Genomic DNA, 10527 nt, shown 5'->3' with positions numbered 1-10527 from the left:
ATTGTCAAGTTGGCTAGCCAGATCTCATTTGTGGTTTCATCATAATTGCCTACATTGATGAAAGTGGTGTAAGACTTAGTTGTGAATCAACTTCAATCAGTGATATTCTATCCATTACAGCTGTTAGTTTTTGGCTTGTCTCCTGAAGTCCTGATTGTGGTTGATTATTCCCTGCTTTGTCACACAATTCCCAGTGCAAATTCCCACTCTGGTGTTTTTCTGAACAACCCTAATAAGCTGGTATTGGAGATAAAAGGTGTCATGCTAGAAGCATTTCACTGACAGTACATGTAAATTGTTGTAACTGGAGCAGAAGTAAAGTGCCGTCCTCATGGTTGAGAAAATAGTGTTTTAAGAGTGTTACTAATGTAGCATATGCACTTTCTATGCTTTGGATTGTTATTCTTATATTTTATGTGAAATCCATGCTTCCACCCTGACAAATACCTCACTTCATACAAGTACAGTATATTTGTTGATCCTACTTTGAGTGATTAAACAGACATATCCAAAGACATTTGCTTTGAAAACCACATCACTTTGCTAAAAAAACATGTATATATACGTTCTACTGTCAAAATGGTTAAATGATGTTTAACAACTGTGTATCAAAGAAATATTTATATATCTGTTGGGACCATTCCATTCAGCTTGTACAAACAGTCAAATAACAGTATTGTTACAGATTTGAGTGAGTGAGTTTAAATTAAACATTGCATCTACATTGTTTCAGCCATAGTGCAATGAGAAAAGTTATGGAATTTGAAGAATGTGATTAAAACATCAAAGCTTTATATGAAAGCAATTTGTCAAACATATTTAAAAGAGGCAATAATATTGATCAATTGGATATGAGTCTTAACTGAAATATCTTGTAGAGTGCCTTGAAAATTCTTTTGGTAAGGTATGTACGTTAAAATTGTTTTATATATGACAGTTATAGGTTTGTTGTGGTTAACATTTACTATAGAAAGTTAATTTTACTGCATGACAAAAGGCCACTATGCTCGTCATAAGATGCGACTAACGGGATCGGTTGGTCAGGCTCGCTGACTTGGTTGCTGCATGTCATCAATCCCAATTGCGTGGATCAATGCTCATGATGTCAGTCACTGGATTTTTTGGTCCAGACTCATTTATTTACACACCGCCATCATATAGCTGCATTATTTCTGAGTGCAGCATTAAACAACAAACAAACAATTAGTCATTGTTAGACACGTGATGTTTATTACGATGTTTACATTTGTACATCAGGAATAAAGAAGCTTTGTTGGCATGCACAACCCACATAAAATTGAGAATTATGGACAAGAGTTTGTAGATGCTACTTGAAGATGCTACTAGTTATTGAAAATGAGGCTACAAGGAGCCTTGTCAATTAAAGCTAAGCGTAGGATGATTTAGTTTTAAAATGGACAGTATTTTGTACTTTTTGTTTAACCTCTGCCAACTATCAGGCCAATTCATCAATAAAACAAGGGAAGCACTATAAGAATTGCAAGTGTATGTTGAAGTATATGACTTTAAGACAAGATATTGCAGACCCCTATGTAGCATCTTTTCCAAAATTGAACGTTTACAAAGGTTGTCTTTTGAGAACCAGTTTTTGTTTTTCATCCTCAGATTTAAGGTCAGTTCCAAGGTTTAATCAAATGTTTATTCTTTCTGACAATGGCAGTTCGTCAGACATACCATCTAGATTGATGAAAAATTTGATACGTGTAATTGTCATACGGGGTTTCACTTGAATGATGAGAGTGTTGTTTTTGTGTAATTGTATATACATCAGTGATTATGTAATTGTCAGGTGGTGAGTTGTGTTGTAATTTGACAAACAGGATGATTCATATCTGTGTTTGTACTGTTGCTGTGATCAGAGACAACATTCTGTGTACGGTGTATGTTTGAATGTGCTGTTTTACGTGATTACAGAATTTCCATATACTACAACTCGTAGCTGTCAAGTATCGTGGGAGCACAATACTGCGACTTACACATTTCCAAATCTGCAGCTAATTGAAGGCAGATATGTCTACCTTGTTATTAGCTTATCTGACTGAAAGTCAAGTGACCTTATGTCGTTGGAATGAAATGTGATATGTGTGTAGGTTGTAGCGAGGCTCAACATATGTGTTCCATTTTTGTGTTACATTATATTTTGACATTGATTTGACCATTCTATTTAAGTTTCTCATAGGCATATTGGCTCTGTAAACTTCTTCTCTAAAACTGACAGTCCGAAGAAGCTAAACTTTGGCATGTTTCTCCTCAATTACATCATAATTTGTGCAAATTATTACATTTTAGTGTTACTTTTTAGTCCTCAGTAATTATGCAGAAAATATTTGAATATTGATATTTTGACTACATATTCAGGTGAGCTACAGTGCCTGTGGCAGTATTTTTTCAAATAACCTACTGCATGATTGAAACTTTATGACATATGCATCTCATACATGCATCCTTTCACTCCCAAACGTTCACTAGAAGTACATAGTGGTTATGTAAAGGGCAATAAAAGTTTTGTCTTGTTTACTTAGGATGGAGTGTCTTGCTTAAATGTCATAAGCTCAGATAAAAAAGTTTGAATTAGAACACATTCTATCATTTCATACTTGTGTTATGTATTAAAGTTTATTAAATGTTATGCAATTGTTTCCAAAGTACAGACCACTTAATCAAAATACATCAAGGTGTTAGGTTATGTAAGTGAAAGACAAACTCTCACAACATTCAAAAGGTTCTAATGTTAATACTTTTACAGTATTTATGATTTTATGTAATGGAATGCATTATTGCCCATGTTGTCTAAGGCACACTGTGCAGAAAGATGTCCCTTAGTAGTGTCAGGATCCTCTTCTGGTTTTGAATCCCATTTTCAACCTGACAATGATTTCATGTTGCCTGTGTCCCTTTGGGCATCCCTTCCGCCCTCTCTCCCCATGATAAAACTGAAATACCGTTCAAAGAGATTGCTCACTCACCCACTCACTGACATTGCAAGTTTAATGTCTTGTATTCAGAGTGATATGCTTTCAGCAGTATTGTAATGTAAACACAGATGTTAGGTTTAATATTCCACTTTCTAGTATTAATGATACTTGTTTATCTGTCTTTCCACCCAAATGTTGTAACCGATATACACAGGTTTGTGTACCCGATTAATAGTATATAGACATACTCTGTTTTGCTACGTAAGAAGCTCAGATTATACCTGTGTTGTTATTTTGTTGTTTTGGTTGTATTCTTAGATATTTATTTTGTGATTTGTCTGTGATCTGCCTTTGTGATGTTATTGTTGTTGTTACAGTTACTTGTGCATGTTGTTTAGAGGACATTTTATTGGCCAGTTGTAGAAATATCTATATTCTTCAGTGGTGGATACCGTGGGTAACCTACACAGAGCCCAGTGATGAAAAAACAAATCAAAATAGATTTTTGTTGAAATACTTGACATCCCCCTTTTCCAGCAGAAGATTAAAAATACTGACACCCTTCTGAAGGTAAAAACTCAAAAATGTAAAACCGGACTGATGGTTAAATTGAAAATGTGACACCCCTTTCATTGTCAAATACAAAATGTGACACCCTTCTCAATGTCAAATACAAAATGTGACACCCTTCTCAATGTCAAATACAAAATGTGACACCCTTCTCAATGTCAAATACAAAATGTGACACCCTTCTCAATGTCAAATACAAAATGTACAGTACTGAAAGTTAAAATTAAGAATGTGAATACAAAATGTGACCCTTTCTGATCAGATAGATGTTAAGACTTGGCATGTGTGCTTTTGTGAATACTAGCTTTGTTTGCATGTTGATTTATTTGTTTACTATTATGTTGAATAGTTTGCCACTTTTATCATTCCAACAGGTGAATTTTCATGATCTTAAGCTGTCAATGTTATTTGCATCACCTCCATCTATTTGTGTTTTGTATTGACAGGGGTTGTCATGACAAGGTCATTCTGTCTCTGCACACAGCATTATCTCTACGTGCCAGTATTCTTGACAAATATCAAACATAGAAAATACTTTACTGTAACATAGCAAAAGTCTGTGAACATGGCAAAAGGCAGAAATTTTCCTTACACACCGCTACCTTTTCATGTTAGTGCTTCAATGCAATTTGACATTATATTGTAAAATAATTGCTACAGTTTGAATTGTTCCTTTCTTATTTTTCTTCCTGTATTTTTATTTTTGATAAAAAGATTATATGCAAGTGATTTACATGAATCTAATTAATGTGATGAGATATGTGATATAAATGAAAGCAATATGTTATGTTACTACATGTTTGAATACATGAACCAATCAATGTTAGTTACTGTTATGTAATGCTGAAATAAAATTTTGTCTAAATTGATATGAACTTGAGTCTTGGTTGTGACAGTTGGGTATAAAGAGCAGGGTTTGTTGTAAATATGGTAAAAGGCCTCTGAAATGGGGCTTTGGTTTTAAAAATACTCACCCAGTCAACACTTGTTTGCCTGCAACAGGCACTTCTCACTCACACACCAGGGAGTTAAATGTGGAATACATGTATGTCCAGTTGTTACATGTTACCATTGATGGGGCTTTAGGGTGGTGGAATGAATCATCTGTTGAGCAGGTGACTGAATTAAAATGGGTTGTGAAGAAGGGAATTTAGAGAATGTTTAACACAGGTGTAGTTCCGATTGAGTGAATGTTTCATTCATGCTACTAATTGCGACATTCCAACTATATCATCATTGCCATCCTGTAAGTAATCCATTCTGAACCAGATGAACATTTGGTTGTTAGGGCAATGATTGGTAAAAATCACACAGAGCTGGTTCATACATGGTGGCTACCTGTTCCGACCACCCAATCACCATTTTAACAATTAAATGGAGTCCAACAACCCTGACAACAATGTCAATGCAGGCATTGTGTCTGAAGAAAGAATGTTCATTGGTTTCATGGATCCCATAATTCAAGGTACAATTCAACTTGCCTTAGTTTCAGGACATAGGTGATCTTCATGCCTGATATTTAACGTTTGGTATGGGGAAGGTATCTACCAGAGTTCTCCTAAAACTGTCAAGTTTGCATCATGGTAGAGCAGATGACAATCGGCATTCCATGATAACTTGTCTGGAGTTTGTTGTCACTGATGTAATGATCCAACCCCGCATTCATTATTTCATCATAGTACATGTAGTTGGATTTTCATATCAACTGGGATTCCTTGCAAAAGTAATCTATATACAAACACATAAAATATAATATATAAATTGTCGGATGTTGGAAAGATTCCCAATACTAAACCTTAAAGTGCAAAATAACCAGAAAAGAATAGGGAAAACATCTGTCCTGTTCTCTGGGTGACCCTACTGAAAAAAATTGTTGCATCATCACATTTTTTCCGCCGGTTTACTATTGATATGAGTGTTCTAAAATAGAGCAAATGTATAACAAAAATGAATTTGTACAAAGTAAGAAAAACACAACATGGTAAAACGATGTAACGCAATTATGTCACAGGACACTTGACACCGAGCTGACAGTTGGTTTGTCACACACAGCAATGGCTGTTTGAGATGGCTCGACACTAAGCTAGAATTACCTTTGAAAAAGATAATGTAATACTGTTTACCCTTTTGGGAATGTCTTCAAGATATGATGTTAGTGTATGTTTTGTTTTGTTTGTGTATTAGTCTAAAGCATGATAATATCCACGTGAGTGAAACAGGATGAAGACAGACATGCTGATGTCTTCCTATTTAAAACCTTTTCTGAACAGCAATATGGCGTGAGTTATGGGATGAACTTTTTAATAGGATTTCTGAATTCTTGGCAATCAAACAGAGTATAGGGTCTCTGATTGAGGACTTACGACTCTCGCCTCTACATCAGGAGCATCTTGATAAGGATACCACTCACAGTTAGAACAATAATATCCTGGTACTATCGATCTGATTGTTGAATACTCATCATCATTGTTGAAATACTTTTGCCCTTAATACGCCAACTGTCAGATAACGAGTTTATCGACCGATATTAAACAGGATACATTGTCCTAAACTGTGGACCAGATGCATGCTTTGTGCAACTGCTGGTAAACCAAATATTGAATTGATACTGTTGGCATTAAACAACCTGTGTACGTTGGCCTGGTTGTTGAAGCAAGCCAAATTCAGCATGGGGTACATTGTGTAACTCCAGTCTACCTCCCTGTGATCTATAATACATGTATATAATGATATGATCACACAATTTGTTGTATGACAACTTCCCTAATTACACTATTGGGACGTTCGGTGCTGTCACAGCAGTGGAAATAAGAAGTTGTCAACCATACAATATGCTAGTGATTACCTACCCAACTTTTAAATGTAACATTGTATTACATGTGTAACTACTCTTTGATAATTGATAAGTTTATATGATCTAAATGTTCAATCGACCCTGGAATATTGCTAATATTGGAGTAAATTTACTCACTCATCTCCCCCCTGAGACAATTCGGTACCATCTGGACTAGCACAAGCAGCAGAACACACACACCCACCCCCACCCCACCCGCATGTTTCACTTTTTCTGTATATTCTACAATGGAATCTTTTTCCCCTATCAAGCAGGGATGTGAAAATCGCCTTTTTTTAAAACAGTAGTCCTCGGGAAAAAAACATCTTCCGCGTAAAAATTAAAAAAAAAAATTAAAAAAAAAAACACTCCGAAAAATATGATCGAAAACTGGACAATTGGCGCGGATTGTCCTGTTTTCGATCAGAGCTTTCACCAGCATAGGTTTTCGGACATCATACGTTTTCTGTCACGAATACTTGCACTATAACGTGGGGTGAGGCGTCACACAGAAATTGTAAATACTCAGAGTCAGCTGATGGCTTGTTTTTAAGATAAAGTTGTCTTTTAATCCTGTAAGTGAATGAGATGTTTTACAGTTGTTCATGTGATAAGCGAGAAAACTATGAATGTTTCTTCAGCGTCCAAAACCCCATGTCATGGAGATATATGTTGTATTAATGTCTTATGTTTGCAATGGAGTTTTGTTTTTTTCATCAAAAGGTAAGTACAAGGTAAGTTTTTTTCAATATGCTTAAACATGGGGAAAGGGTCAGACATTGCACGCTTGTGACAGTTGTCGTTGTGTCTGGGGGATGGGGGTTGAAGTTTATGGCAGTATTGCTCCCAGACCTGGCGGGTAGCCAGGTGCGCGAAAGCTATGCCCAATTTTATAAAAGTACTGATTTAACTTCGAAATTTTACTGCATCTGCCATCGTGTTTATTTGACTTATTGACTTTGGCCATTGACTTATTACATTTCTTTGTGTGAATGTTGTCCAAACTGCACGAAATTGCTTAAAATGCAATCAAATGTTTTAAAGACTTTTCCTCTTTTTTCGGGAAAACCTGCTCACATCCCTGATCAAGCCATACCTCTCTATCCGAAAGGACTTCCTGAAGGCCAGTTGAAACACAAACAGCTGCTTTCAATGTTTTAATGCAGTAATACTCCATGATATTTCATTTGGCTGTAAATATTAAGTAATGAATAATGGATGTCAAAGAGGAAACCACTTCACACTCTGGAAAAACACTCGTCTCATCCATCCGGTGATCAAGTGAGTGTCTGCTATTTCTTCTATTGTAAACATCACCTACTGTTTAGCCCACTTGCACAAAGCGATCTTAGCGCTACGGCTATTGTAAGCCTATGTTAAAGCATGGGAGTTACGATCATCTTAGCGCTAAGATCGCTTTGTGCAAGTGGGCCCAGGTGTATTTACAACGTACACATAAAGTCTCCAGTGTTGGATTGTGATCAGGAGGAGTTTTTGTTAGTTGAAATGATTTTGTAGAGTACACAACCACACAGACGTATGGTGTGTTTGGGTCAAGAGGTTGTACAGCCATGAAAAAAAGGAAACGAAAGAGTGTGTGTGTGTGTGTGTGTGTTTGTGCGTGCGTGCGTGCGTGCGTGCGTGTTGTCAGTAGCTCTGTAACGTCGTGTAACGTCGAAAGAAATTGCTATCCATTAAAAGTGTCATGTATTAAAGTATTGATAATCAACTTAACCCGTGTCGCGACAAGAGTTAACTCACCTGGCATGCTCTACTCTCAGTGTAAAAAAAATCTTTCAAATCGAAAAAAGCGATGTTAAAATATTTCTTGCATCTGACGTGCAGCCTAGTAGATTAAGTGTTCGCTCGTCACGCCGAAGACCCAGCTTCGATTTCTCACATGGGAAAAGTGTGAGAAGCCCATTTCTGGTAGTGATGGAATATTGCTAAAAGCGGCGTAAAACCATACGTACTCAATCACTCAACGACCGATAGCCGAGGGAAATGAGTTCTGATCATTTCGTACGACATAGTACCTAAAGAGCTGTTGTTGTAATGACATGAAAGGGTATCCAAGTTGTGCTCTCTCTGAAAAACAGCCAATGTAAGAGATATATTAAAAGGCATGAACTTTGTCCACATGGTTGAATGGGTAGGGTTTTATACAGCTTCAAACAGCTTTTAATATTTTTAGCAGGTCGTGTCAGCTGAATATCTTGGGGAAGCCCAGGTGGCTCAGGTCAATACATGTGGGCTGTTCGGACCTATATAGACAACTGACAATACACATGCATTGTTGGGACCCATATAGACAACTGACAATACACATTAATTGTTGGGACCTATATAGACAACTGCCAATACACATGCATTGTTGGGACCCATATAGACAACTGACAATACACATGCATTGTTGGGACCTATATAGACAACTGACAATAAACATGCATTGTTCGGACCTATATAGACAACTGCCAATACACATGCATTGTTGGGACCCATATAGACAACTGACAATACACATGCATTGTTGGGACCCATATAGACAACTGACAATACACATGCATTGTTGGGACCCATATAGACAACTGACAATACACATGCATTGTTGGGACCAATATAGACAGCTGACAATACACATGCATTGTTGGGACCAATATAGACAGCTGACAATACACATGCATTGTTGGGACCCATATAGACAACTGACAATACACATGCATTGTTGGGACCATTATAGGAAACTGACAATACACATGCGTTGTTGAGACCCATATAGAAAACTGACAATATACATGCATTGTTGGGACCAATATAGACAGCTGACAATACACATGCATTGTTCGGACCCATATAGACAACTGACAATACACATGCATTGTTTGGACCCATATAGACAATTGACAATACACATGCATTGTTGGGACCCATATAGACAACTGACAATACACATGGATTGTTAAGAACCGTATAGACAACTGACAATACATATGCATTGTTGGGACCTATATAGACAACTGACAATACACATGGATTGTTAAGAACCGTATAGACAACTGACAATACACATGCATTGTTGGGACCTATATAGACAACTGACAATACACATGAATTGTTGGGACCTATATAGACAACTGACAATACACATGCATTGTTGGGACCCATATAGACAACTGACAATACACATGCATTGTTGGGACCCATATAGACAACTGACAATACACATGCATTGTTGGGACCATTATAGGAAACTGACAATACACATGCGTTGTTGAGACCGATATAGAAAACTGACAATATACATGCCACACGTCTGTATACTGCCTTGACAATACTGTTAAATGAGTGAGTGAGTATTGTTTTACGCCGCTTTTAGCAATATTCCAGCAATAACACGGCGGGGGACACCAGAAATGGGCTTCAGACATTGTACCCATGTCGGGAATCGAACCCGGATCTTCGGCGTGACGAGCGAACGCTTTAACCACTAGGCTACCCGACCGCCCCTACTGTTAAATTGTGCGTAGTTGTGCAAGCGTCTACTAAGGAAGTACGCTGGAACGAGTGAGTGAGTTGGTTATCAATAAGCAGCTTTATCCCATTCTGTCAGCTTGAAGTCCAACATGCCAGCAGTTTACCGCTTGAACCGCCCGGGTATGATCAGGTGAACAGGGCAGTGTGCGTGGTGAATGTTAACACTCCCTCTGTTATCCATCCAGCAATCAATGTTTGCCTTAAGAAGTCATTTATAATTCAAGACGATAGGGAGTGTAGATGCCATTCTCGACCATACCTACCCAAGGTCAGGTAATGGATTTTCAAACAGTTACTTCCACGATTGTCATACCATATGATTACAAACACCGTTGTATTTAAAGGGGGACTAAAGGGGGACTAGGCTCCGTGTTATTGGCAGCCCTAGAGCTCTTGTATCGAGATTAGAAACTTTTTCAGCCACAGTTACAAAATCATATTCGTTTTAATTAAAACTCTAAGCCTGAATTTTTTTAAAGAAAAACACATTGCATCAATGTAATTTGTGCAGCAGGCAATTTTCTTTTTTCAACAGCCTGAAGCTTAATTATATTTTTCAAGAGTTTTCGTGGACAATCTATTTTTTCCGATAAAATCCTAGCCTCCCCCCCACCACCAAGACATATGTAAAGGAGTACCTCAAGGCGACAATAG

Source organism: Haliotis rufescens, unplaced genomic scaffold (assembly GCF_023055435.1).
Source record: "Haliotis rufescens isolate VD_foot unplaced genomic scaffold, xgHalRufe1.0.p SCAF_5, whole genome shotgun sequence".
Taxonomy (NCBI): domain Eukaryota; kingdom Metazoa; phylum Mollusca; class Gastropoda; order Lepetellida; family Haliotidae; genus Haliotis; species Haliotis rufescens.
Note: the sequence above shows the minus strand (reverse complement) of the source record.